Below are 12,985 nucleotides of genomic sequence, written 5' to 3'. Positions count from 1 at the left end.
ACACACACACACTAACACACACACACACACACACACACACACACACACACACACACACACACACACACACACACACTAACACTAACACACACACACACACACACACTAACACACACACACACACACACACACACACACACACACACACACACACACACACACACACTAACACACACACACACACACACACTAACACACACTAACACACACACACACACACACACACACACACACACACACACACACTAACACACACACACACACACACACTAACACACACACACACACACACACACACACACACACACACACACACACACACACACACACACACACACACATACCTTGCTTCACAACTAGGTGAACACACACACACATATGATTTATATATATATATATATATATATATATATATATATATATATATATATATATATATATATGTGTGTGTGTGTGTGTGTGTGTGTGTACTATATAAATATGTGAAGGCTTCCTGTCCCGACATTATTATAAGATATTTTTAACCTTGGTGTAGTGTGTTGTGAGACGAGGTGGCCGAGTGGTTAAGGCGTTGGACTGCTAATCCAATAGGGTCTCCCTGCGTGGGTTCGAATCCCATCCTCGTCGGTGTTCACATTTTAGTCATTGTTAATGGGGTACCGCATGATACTCTAGGAGGTCCTTACCCACCAGACCCGACAGCAGGACGCTGGAACACCAGGTAGAGTCTTGTAGGAGTCTGGCACAGTCAACATGCCGTGACTTCGCCTATATATGTCCTTTACCTGAATATATATTTGTATTTGTATACAATGCCTAACTATAATATATGCAACATTAGCATATATGACGCTGCCAAGCTTGAGGATAGCATACAGGAACCTTGGGATGAAGGCCTTTGGGGAGTATTGTCTATGACGTACATGATACTGGTTGATACCTGGTTGATGGGGTTCTGGGAGTTGTTCTGCTCCCCAAGCCCGGCCCGAGGCCAGGCTTGATTTGTGAGAGTTTGGTCCACCAGGCTGTTGCTTGGAGCGGCCCGCAGGCCCACATACCCACCACAGCCCGGTTGGTCCGGCACTCCTTGGAGATAACAGTCCGGCAATATTTCTTATAGTTGCTGAGAGGACGTTGAACAGCCGCGGACCTCTGATGTTCATACAGTGTTCTCTGATTGTGCCTATGGCACCCCTGCTCTTCACTGGTTCTATTCTGCATTTTCTTCCATATCGTTCACTCCAGTACGTTGTTATTTTACTGTGCATATTTGAGACCTGGTCCTCCAGTATTTTCCATGTGTATATTATTTGGTATCTCTCTCGTCTCCTTTCTAGTGAGTACATTTGGAGAACTTTGAGACGATCCCAATAATTTAGGTGTTTTGTCTCGTCTATGCGTGCCGTATATGTTCTCTGTATTCCGTCTATTTCAGCAATCTCTCCTGCTCTGAAGGGGGAAGTGAGTACTGAGCAGTACTCGAGACGGGACAACACAAGTGATTTGAAGAGTACAACCATTGTGATGGGATCTCTGGATTTGAAGGTTCTCGTAAGCCATCCCATCATTTTTCTGGCTGACGCGATATTTGCTTGGTTATGCTCCCTAAACGATAAATCGTCGGACATCATTATTCCCAAATCCTTGACATGCTGTTTCTCTACTCTGGGAAGATTCGATTGTGTTTTGTATCCTGTATTATGTTTCAGATCCTCATTTTTGCCGTACCTGAGTTCCTGGAATTTATCACTGTTAAACATCATGTTATTTTCTGTTGCCCAATCGAAAACTTTGTTAATATCTGCTTGTAGTTTTTCAGTGTCTTCAGCAGAGGTAATTTTCATGCTGGTTTTTGTGTCATCTGCAAAGGATGACACGAAACTGTGACTTGTGTTTTTGTCTATATCTGATATGAGAATAAGGAACAGCAGTGGTGCAAGGACTGTACCCTGAGGTACAGAGCTTTTAACTGCGCTTGGACTAGATTTTATTTGATTGACTGTTACTCTTTGTGTTCTGTTCGACAGGAAATTGAGTATCCAGCGTCCTACTTTTCCAGTTATACCCATTGACCTCATTTTGTGTGCTATCACACCATGGTCACATTTGTCGAATGCCTTTGCAAAGTCTGTGTATACACAATATCTGCATTCTGTTTTTCTTCTAGTGCTTCAGTGATTTTGTCGTAATGGTCAAGTTGCAGTGAGAGGTATGATCTTCCTGCTCTAAATCCATGTTGGCCTTGATTGTGGAGGTCATTAGTCTCCATGAAACTAGTGACCTGACTCCTGATCACTCTCTTAAATACTTTTATTATGTGGGACGTTAGTGCAACTGATCTATAATTCTTTGCCAATGCTTTGCTACCTGCCTTGTGTAGAGGGGCTATGTCTGCTGCTTTCAGCGCATCTGGTATCTCCCCCGTGTCCAAGCTCTTCCTCCACACTATACTGAGTGCCTGTGCTACTGGCACTTTGCATTTCTTTATAAATATTGAATTCCATGAGTCTGGACCCGGGGCTGAGTGCATGGGCATATTGTCAATTTCTCTTTCAAAATCTGCCACGCTCGTGTTGATATCAGTTATATTTACAGGTGTTTGGATATCACGCATAAAGAAATTGTCTGGATCTTCCACTTTCATGTTGTTTATTGGAGTGCTAAACATGTCCTCATACCGCTTTTTTAGGATTTCATTAATTTCTTTGTCATCCTCAGTGTATGAACCTTCACTAATACGAATAGGTCCAATACTGGCAGTGGTTTTTGCTTTTGATTTAGCATATGTGAAGAAATATCTTTGGTTTTTCTTTATTTCTTGAATTGTTTTCTGTTCTAGTTGCTTTTCTTCGGTCTGACATGAATGCTTCAGTCTCTGTTCGATTTCTGCAATCTCCCTGTTTAAATTATTTCTTCTTTGTATGGAGAGTCGTGTCTGCTTAAGCATTTCCGTTAATTTCTTCCTTCTTTTGTAATGTCGTCTGCGTTCTCTTTCTACATTGGACCTCTTTCTGGCTTTCCTTAAAGGAACATGTTTCAGACAGACTTCATATGCTTCAGAAGTCACTTTTTCTATTCCCTGTGAAGGATTTTTATTTCTTAGAACATTTTCCAATTGAATGTTTGTAAGTTCCCTGTTTATTTTCTCCCAGTCGATCCTTTTATTATTAAAATTGAATTTATTGATTAACCCTTCTCGCTTGTTGTTTCTCTTGGGCCTACTACCGTTATTAATGTTAGTTTGCACTTCAATGAGCTTGTGGTCCGAGTACGTAGTGTCTGAGACAGTAATGTCTCAGATTAGCTCCTCATTGTTCGTGAATATCAGGTCCAGCGTGTTCTCGTTCCTAGTTGGTTCTGTAATCTGCTGACTGAGCGAGAATTTGTCACAGAATCTCGGTTGTACCTAGTAGCCAGAATGCAGTTCTTGACCATCTATGTAAGGCCCGATTTGCCTAATAAGCCAAGTTTTTCTGAATTTCATTATTTTTCTAATTTTTTTCTTATGAAGTGATAAAGCTATCCATTTCATTATGTATGACTGAATTTTTTTTAATTTGTGTTACAACTAACGGAGATATATGACCTAACCTAACCTACCCTACCTAACCTAAACTAATCTAACCTAAACTAACATAACTAATTAAATAATTTATGTTCTTAATATAATATAATAAAAATATTTTAAATAAACCAACTGGAAATATTTTATTGAAAATAAAGAAAATAACTCGGCCTATTAGGCAAATCGGGCTCTGCATAGTGGGCCAAGAAGTGGGTTCTGGCTACGAGGTACGACATATATATATATATATATATATATATATATATATATATATATATATATATATATATATATATATATATATATATTACACTCATACCTAATAGAACGCAATACTCGGCCTACTTCTGCTAGGCCCGATTTGCCTAATAGGCCGAGTGATTTTCTTTAGTTTCAACAAATTGTTTCCAATTGGTTTATATGAATTATTATTATTATTATATTATATTAAGAACATAAATTATTGATTTAATTATGTTAGTTTAGGTTAGGTTAAGGTAGGTTAGGTTAGGTTAGGTTAGGTTAGGTTAGGTTAGGTTAGGTTAGGTTAGGTAGGGTTGGTCATATATCTACGTTAGTTTTAACTCAAATTACAAGAAATTAATTCATAGATATTAAAATGGATAGATTTATCATTTCATAAGTAAAAATTTAGAAATATATAATAAATTCAGGAAAACTTGGCTTATTAGACTAATCGGGCCTTGCATAGTTGGCCAAGTACTGCATTCTGGCTATTAGGTACAACGTTATATATATATATATATATATATATATATATATATATATATATATATATATATATATATATATATATAACTGAAAACTCACACCCCAGAAGTGACTCGAACCCATACTCCCACAAATGGTATGTACAGGGACGCCTTAATCCGCTTGACCATCACGACCGGACATAAGGAAGTGATAGCCGAGGCTATATGAACCACTTCCCCGCCGGCACTCGGATGGTAATCTTGGGCATAGCATTTTATCAAATCACCTCATTCTTTGGGGCACACGTGAGGAACACAAATGCAAACAAGCCTGAATGGTCCCCAGGACTATATACAACTGAAAACTCACACCCCAGAAGTGACTCGAACCCATACTCCCACAAATGGTATGTACAGGGACGCCTTAATCCGCTTGACCATCACGACCGGACATAAGGAAGTGATAGCCGAGGCTATATGAACCACTTCCCCGCCGGCACTCGGATGGTAATCTTGGGCATAGCATTTTATCAAATCACCTCATTCTTTGGGGCACACGTGAGGAACACAAATGCAAACAAGCCTGAATGGTCCCCAGGACTATATACAACTGAAAACTCACACCCCAGAAGTGACTCGAACCCATACTCCCACAAATGGTATGTACAGGGACGCCTTAATCCGCTTGACCATCACGACCGGACATAAGGAAGTGATAGCCGAGGCTATATGAACCACTTCCCCGCCGGCACTCGGATGGTAATCTTGGGCATAGCATTTTATCAAATCACCTCATTCTTTGGGGCACACGTGAGGAACACAAATGCAAACAAGCCTGAATGGTCCCCAGGACTATATACAACTGAAAACTCACACCCCAGAAGTGACTCGAACCCATACTCCCACAAATGGTATGTACAGGGACGCCTTAATCCGCTTGACCATCACGACCGGACATAAGGAAGTGATAGCCGAGGCTATATGAACCACTTCCCCGCCGGCACTCGGATGGTAATCTTGGGCATAGCATTTTATCAAATCACCTCATTCTTTGGGGCACACGTGAGGAACACAAATGCAAACAAGCCTGAATGGTCCCCAGGACTATATACAACTGAAAACTCACACCCCAGAAGTGACTCGAACCCATACTCCCACAAATGGTATGTACAGGGACGCCTTAATCCGCTTGACCATCACGACCGGACATAAGGAAGTGATAGCCGAGGCTATATGAACCACTTCCCCGCCGGCACTCGGATGGTAATCTTGGGCATAGCATTTTATCAAATCACCTCATTCTTTGGGGCACACGTGAGGAACACAAATGCAAACAAGCCTGAATGGTCCCCAGGACTATATACAACTGAAAACTCACACCCCAGAAGTGACTCGAACCCATACTCCCACAAATGGTATGTACAGGGACGCCTTAATCCGCTTGACCATCACGACCGGACATAAGGAAGTGATAGCCGAGGCTATATGAACCACTTCCCCGCCGGCACTCGGATGGTAATCTTGGGCATAGCATTTTATCAAATCACCTCATTCTTTGGGGCACACGTGAGGAACACAAATGCAAACAAGCCTGAATGGTCCCCAGGACTATATACAACTGAAAACTCACACCCCAGAAGTGACTCGAACCCATACTCCCACAAATGGTATGTACAGGGACGCCTTAATCCGCTTGACCATCACGACCGGACATAAGGAAGTGATAGCCGAGGCTATATGAACCACTTCCCCGCCGGCACTCGGATGGTAATCTTGGGCATAGCATTTTATCAAATCACCTCATTCTTTGGGGCACACGTGAGGAACACAAATGCAAACAAGCCTGAATGGTCCCCAGGACTATATACAACTGAAAACTCACACCCCAGAAGTGACTCGAACCCATACTCCCACAAATGGTATGTACAGGGACGCCTTAATCCGCTTGACCATCACGACCGGACATAAGGAAGTGATAGCCGAGGCTATATGAACCACTTCCCCGCCGGCACTCGGATGGTAATCTTGGGCATAGCATTTTATCAAATCACCTCATTCTTTGGGGCACACGTGAGGAACACAAATGCAAACAAGCCTGAATGGTCCCCAGGACTATATACAACTGAAAACTCACACCCCAGAAGTGACTCGAACCCATACTCCCACAAATGGTATGTACAGGGACGCCTTAATCCGCTTGACCATCACGACCGGACATAAGGAAGTGATAGCCGAGGCTATATGAACCACTTCCCCGCCGGCACTCGGATGGTAATCTTGGGCATAGCATTTTATCAAATCACCTCATTCTTTGGGGCACACGTGAGGAACACAAATGCAAACAAGTATTTATTTATTATGTATATATAATACATAATCTGTATTTATCGTGGTAATCGTGGGAGTATATATAATACTCCCACGGTTATGGGAGTATGGGTTCGAGTCACTTCTGGGGTGTGAGTTTTCAGTTGTATATAGTCCTGGGGACCATTCAGGCTTGTTTGCATTTGTGTTCCTCACGTGTGCCCCAAAGAATGAGGTGATTTGATAAAATGCTATGCCCAAGATTACCATCCGAGTGCCGGCGGGGAAGTGGTTCATATAGCCTCGGCTATCACTTCCTTATGTCCGGTCGTGATGGTCAAGCGGATTAAGGCGTCCCTGTACATACCATTTGTGGGAGTATGGGTTCGAGTCACTTCTGGGGTGTGAGTTTTCAGTTGTATATAGTCCTGGGGACCATTCAGGCTTGTTTGCATTTGTGTTCCTCACGTGTGCCCCAAAGAATGAGGTGATTTGATAAAATGCTATGCCCAAGATTACCATCCGAGTGCCGGCGGGGAAGTGGTTCATATAGCCTCGGCTATCACTTCCTTATGTCCGGTCGTGATGGTCAAGCGGATTAAGGCGTCCCTGTACATACCATTTGTGGGAGTATGGGTTCGAGTCACTTCTGGGGTGTGAGTTTTCAGTTGTATATAGTCCTGGGGACCATTCAGGCTTGTTTGCATTTGTGTTCCTCACGTGTGCCCCAAAGAATGAGGTGATTTGATAAAATGCTATGCCCAAGATTACCATCCGAGTGCCGGCGGGGAAGTGGTTCATATAGCCTCGGCTATCACTTCCTTATGTCCGGTCGTGATGGTCAAGCGGATTAAGGCGTCCCTGTACATACCATTTGTGGGAGTATGGGTTCGAGTCACTTCTGGGGTGTGAGTTTTCAGTTGTATATAGTCCTGGGGACCATTCAGGCTTGTTTGCATTTGTGTTCCTCACGTGTGCCCCAAAGAATGAGGTGATTTGATAAAATGCTATGCCCAAGATTACCATCCGAGTGCCGGCGGGGAAGTGGTTCATATAGCCTCGGCTATCACTTCCTTATGTCCGGTCGTGATGGTCAAGCGGATTAAGGCGTCCCTGTACATACCATTTGTGGGAGTATGGGTTCGAGTCACTTCTGGGGTGTGAGTTTTCAGTTGTATATAGTCCTGGGGACCATTCAGGCTTGTTTGCATTTGTGTTCCTCACGTGTGCCCCAAAGAATGAGGTGATTTGATAAAATGCTATGCCCAAGATTACCATCCGAGTGCCGGCGGGGAAGTGGTTCATATAGCCTCGGCTATCACTTCCTTATGTCCGGTCGTGATGGTCAAGCGGATTAAGGCGTCCCTGTACATACCATTTGTGGGAGTATGGGTTCGAGTCACTTCTGGGGTGTGAGTTTTCAGTTGTATATAGTCCTGGGGACCATTCAGGCTTGTTTGCATTTGTGTTCCTCACGTGTGCCCCAAAGAATGAGGTGATTTGATAAAATGCTATGCCCAAGATTACCATCCGAGTGCCGGCGGGGAAGTGGTTCATATAGCCTCGGCTATCACTTCCTTATGTCCGGTCGTGATGGTCAAGCGGATTAAGGCGTCCCTGTACATACCATTTGTGGGAGTATGGGTTCGAGTCACTTCTGGGGTGTGAGTTTTCAGTTGTATATAGTCCTGGGGACCATTCAGGCTTGTTTGCATTTGTGTTCCTCACGTGTGCCCCAAAGAATGAGGTGATTTGATAAAATGCTATGCCCAAGATTACCATCCGAGTGCCGGCGGGGAAGTGGTTCATATAGCCTCGGCTATCACTTCCTTATGTCCGGTCGTGATGGTCAAGCGGATTAAGGCGTCCCTGTACATACCATTTGTGGGAGTATGGGTTCGAGTCACTTCTGGGGTGTGAGTTTTCAGTTGTATATAGTCCTGGGGACCATTCAGGCTTGTTTGCATTTGTGTTCCTCACGTGTGCCCCAAAGAATGAGGTGATTTGATAAAATGCTATGCCCAAGATTACCATCCGAGTGCCGGCGGGGAAGTGGTTCATATAGCCTCGGCTATCACTTCCTTATGTCCGGTCGTGATGGTCAAGCGGATTAAGGCGTCCCTGTACATACCATTTGTGGGAGTATGGGTTCGAGTCACTTCTGGGGTGTGAGTTTTCAGTTGTATATAGTCCTGGGGACCATTCAGGCTTGTTTGCATTTGTGTTCCTCACGTGTGCCCCAAAGAATGAGGTGATTTGATAAAATGCTATGCCCAAGATTACCATCCGAGTGCCGGCGGGGAAGTGGTTCATATAGCCTCGGCTATCACTTCCTTATGTCCGGTCGTGATGGTCAAGCGGATTAAGGCGTCCCTGTACATACCATTTGTGGGAGTATGGGTTCGAGTCACTTCTGGGGTGTGAGTTTTCAGTTGTATATAGTCCTGGGGACCATTCAGGCTTGTTTGCATATATATATATATATATATATATATATATATATTATAAATAACGTTTTTGCCTTTCTTAGCATGAGACGAGGTGGCCGAGTGGTTAAGGCGTTGGACTGCTAATCCAATAGGGTCTCCCTGCGTGGGTTCGAATCCCATCCTCGTCGTAGTGAATATTTTGTTTAACACTGACTGATGCTTCGCCCTTGGATGCTGCAGAAGTCTGCTGATGTCATGTCTGCAGATTCTGCTGATGTGTGCTACTGTGATGTCTCCAGCTGGTGCTGAAGTCCTGAGATGTGGCATGAGTGTGCAACTTTAACTGCAGGGATACTACCCTAAGATTGACTCATTGCTCCCTTACTCATTCCTTACTCATCCCCGCCACACTGGACCTGTAGATCAATGATTTTTGTTTCAAATTATTATTATTATTTTCTACCACAGAAGTGGCCACATCCACAGCATACGGATTTGGAATGAAATTTAGTCGTAAAATCCGTACGAGCCGCCATGAGAATTCGAACATCCAGGGCATAGGTTCGAATCCTCATCAGCACAGATTTTGTCATATAGTTGAATGTTAGTGTTATATTACAGCCATCTACCGGCGAGTGATCTCTTGAAGGTGGTGAGTTGTGTTGCTGTGTTGCAAGGTGGTGTGTTACGGCCTGTGTTGCTGGAGGGACAGTGTTGCTGTGTTGCAAGGTTGTGTGTTACGGCCTGTGTTGCTGGAGGGACAGTGTTGCTGTGTTGCAAGGTTGTGTGTTACGGCCTGTGTTGCTGGAAGGACAGTGTTGCTGTGTTGCAAGGTTGTGTCTTACGGCCTGTGTTGCTGGAAGGACAGTGTTGCTGTGTTGCAAGGTTGTGTCTTACGGCCTGTGTTGCTGGAAGGACAGTGTTGCTGTGTTGCAAGGTTGTGTGTTACGGCCTGTGTTGCTGGAAGGACAGTGTTGCTATGTTGCAAGGTTGTGTGTTACGGCCTGTGTTGCTGGAAGGACAGTGTTGCTTGGGAAGACAGTGTTGCTTGGAAGGACAGTGTTGCTGGAAGGACAGTGTTGCTGGAAGGACAGTGTTGCTTGGAAGAACAGTGTTGCTGGAAGGACAGTGTTGCTGGAAGGACAGTGTTGCTGGAAGGACAGTGTTGCTTGGGAAGACAGTGTTGCTTGGAAGGACAGTGTTGCTGGAAGGACAGTGTTGCTGGAAGGACAGTGTTGCTGGAAGGACAGTGTTGCTGTGTTGCAAGGTTGTGTGTTACGGCCTGTGTTGCTGGAAGGACAGTGTTGCTTGGAAGGACAGTGTTGCTGTGTTGCAAGGTTGTGTGTTACGGCCTGTGTTGCTGGAAGGACAGTGTTGCTGGAAGGACAGTGTTGCTGGAAGGACAGTGTTGCTGGAAGGACAGTGTTGCTGGAAGGACAGTGTTGCTGGAAGGACAGTGTTGCTGGAAGGACAGTGTTGCTGGAAGGACAGTGTTGCTGGAAGGACAGTGTTGCTGGAAGGACAGTGTTGCTGGAAGGACAGTGTTGCTGGAAGGACAGTGTTGCTGTGTTGCAAGGTTGTGTGTTACGGCCTGTGTTGCTGGAAGGACAGTGTTGCTTGGAAGGACAGTGTTGCTGTGTTGCAAGGTTGTGTGTTACGGCCTGTGTTGCTGGAAGGACAGTGTTGCTGGAAGGACAGTGTTGCTGGAAGGACAGTGTTGCTGGAAGGACAGTGTTGCTGGAAGGACAGTGTTGCTGGAAGGACAGTGTTGCTGGAAGGACAGTGTTGCTGGAAGGACAGTGTTGCTGTGTTGCAAGGTTGTGTGTTACGGCCTGTGTTGCTGGAAGGACAGTGTTGCTGGAAGGACAGTGTTGCTGGAAGGACAGTGTTGCTGGAAGGACAGTGTTGCTGGAAGGACATGTTGCTGGAAGGAGCAGTGTTTGCTGGGAAGGACAGTGTTGCTTGGGAAGGACAGTGTTGCCTTGGAAGGACAGTGTTGCTTGGTAGGAACAGTGTTGCTTGGAAAGGACAGTGTGTGCTTGGAAGGACAGTGTTGCCTTGGAAGGACAGTGTTAGCTTGGGAAGGACAGTGGGTGGTGCTTGGAAGGACAGTGTTTGCTTGGAAGGAACAGTGTTGCTTGTGAAGGACAGGGTTGACTTGGGAGGACAGTGTTGCGTGTGAAAAGGAGCAGTGTTGCTTGGGAAGGAACAGTGTTGCTTGGGAGGACAGTGTTGCTTGGAAGGAACAGTGTTGCTTGGAAAGGGACAAGTGGTTTGCGTGGAGGACGTGTTGCTTGGAATGACAGTGTTGCTTGGGAAGGAGCAGTGTGGCTTGGTAAGGACAGTGGTTGCTTGGGAAAGACAGTGGTTTGCTTGGGAAGACAGTGTTGTCTTGGAAGGAGCAGTGTTGCTTGGTAAGGACAGTGTTGCTGGGGAAGACAGTGTTGTCTTGGGAAGGGACAGTGTTGCTTGGGAAGGACAGTGTTGCTTGGTAAGGACAGTGTTTGCTTGGGTGGGGGGGGGGGGGAAAGGACAGTGTGCTTGGAAGGACAGTGTTGCTTGGTAAGGACAGTGTTGTCTTGGGAAGGCAGGTGTTGCTTGGAAGGACAGTGGGTGTCTTGGTAAGGGACAGTGTTGCTTGGAAGGACAGTGTTGCTTGGAAGGACATGTTGCTTGGAAGGACAGTGTTGCTTGGAAGGACAGTGTTGCTGGAAGGACAGTGTTGCTGGAAGGACAGTGTTGCTGGAAGGACAGTGTTGCTTGGGAAGACAGTGTTGCTTGGAAGGACAGTGTTGCTGGAAGGACAGTGTTGCTGGAAGGACAGTGTTGCTGGAAGGACAGTGTTGCTGGAAGGACAGTGTTGCTGGAAGGACAGTGTTGCTTGGAAGGACAGTGTTGCTGGAAGGACAGTGTTGCTGGAAGGACAGTGTTGCTTGGAAGGACAGTGTTGCTTGGAAGGACAGTGTTGCTTGGAAGGACAGTGTTGCTTGGAAGGACAGTGTTGCTTGGGAGGACAGTGTTGCTTGGAAGGACAGTGTTGCTTGGAAGGACAGTGTTGCTTGGGAGGACAGTGTTGCTTGGAAGGACAGTGTTGCTTGGTGGGACAGTGTTGCTTGGGAAGACAGTGTTGCTGGAAGGACAGTGTTGCTTGGGAAGACAGTGTTGCTTGGTAGGACAGTGTTGCTTGGAAGGACAGTGTTGCTTGGAAGGACAGTGTTGTTGGGAGGACAGTGTTGCTTGGAAGGACAGTGTTGATGGAAGGACAGTGTTGCTTGGAAGGACAGTGTTGCTTGGAAGGACAGTGTTGCTTGGGAAGACAGTGTTGCTTGGAAGGACAGTGTTGCTTGGTAGAACAGTGTTGCTTGGAAGGACAGTGTTGCTTGGAAGGACAGTGTTGCTTGGAAGGACAGTGTTGCTTGGAAGGACAGTGTTGCTTGGGAGGACAGTGTTGCTTGGAAGGACAGTGTTGCTTGGTGGGACAGTGTTGCTTGGGAAGACAGTGTTGCTTGGAAGGAGAGTGTTGCTTGGGAAGACAGTGTTGCTTGGGAAGACAGTGTTGCTTGGGAGGACAGTGTTGCTGGAAGGACAGTGTTGCTTGGGAAGACAGTGTTGCTTGGAAGGAGAGTGTTGCTTGGTAGGACAGCGTTGCTTGGGAAGACAGTGTTGCTTGGGAAGACAGTGTTGCTTGGAAGGAGAGTGTTGCTTGGTAGGACAGTGTTGCTTGGGAAGACAGTGTTGCTTGGAAGGACAGTGTTGCTTGGAAGGACAGTGTTGCTTGGAAGGACAGTGTTGCTTGGTAGGACAGTGTTGCTTGGAAGGACAGTGTTGCTTGGAAGGACAGTGTTGCTTGGAAGGACAGTGTTGCTTGGAAGGACAGTGTTGCTTGGGAGGACAGTGTTGCTTGGAAGGACAGTGTTGCTTGGTAGGACAGTGTTGCTTGGAAGGACAGTGTTGTCGGAAGGGCAGTGTTG

At 45.6% G+C, this 12,985-nt stretch overlaps 2 non-coding genes across 2 annotated transcripts; both read left to right on the top strand.

The window, feature by feature from the left end:
- The first annotated feature begins 545 nt into the window (after nucleotides 1-545).
- On the top strand, nucleotides 546-627 carry TRNAS-GCU (transfer RNA serine (anticodon GCU)). The gene has a single exon. It is a non-coding gene; the product is annotated as a tRNA-Ser (tRNA).
- Nucleotides 628-9,120: 8,493 nt separating this feature from the next.
- TRNAS-GCU (transfer RNA serine (anticodon GCU)) lies at nucleotides 9,121-9,202 on the top strand. The gene has a single exon. It is a non-coding gene; the product is annotated as a tRNA-Ser (tRNA).
- Nucleotides 9,203-12,985: the final 3,783 nt, after the last annotated feature.

This window comes from Procambarus clarkii, chromosome 40 (genome assembly GCF_040958095.1).
Source record: "Procambarus clarkii isolate CNS0578487 chromosome 40, FALCON_Pclarkii_2.0, whole genome shotgun sequence".
Taxonomy (NCBI): Eukaryota; Metazoa; Arthropoda; class Malacostraca; order Decapoda; family Cambaridae; genus Procambarus; species Procambarus clarkii.
The sequence above is the reverse complement of the archived record's forward strand: the minus strand, read 5'-3'. Positions and strand labels throughout refer to the sequence as shown.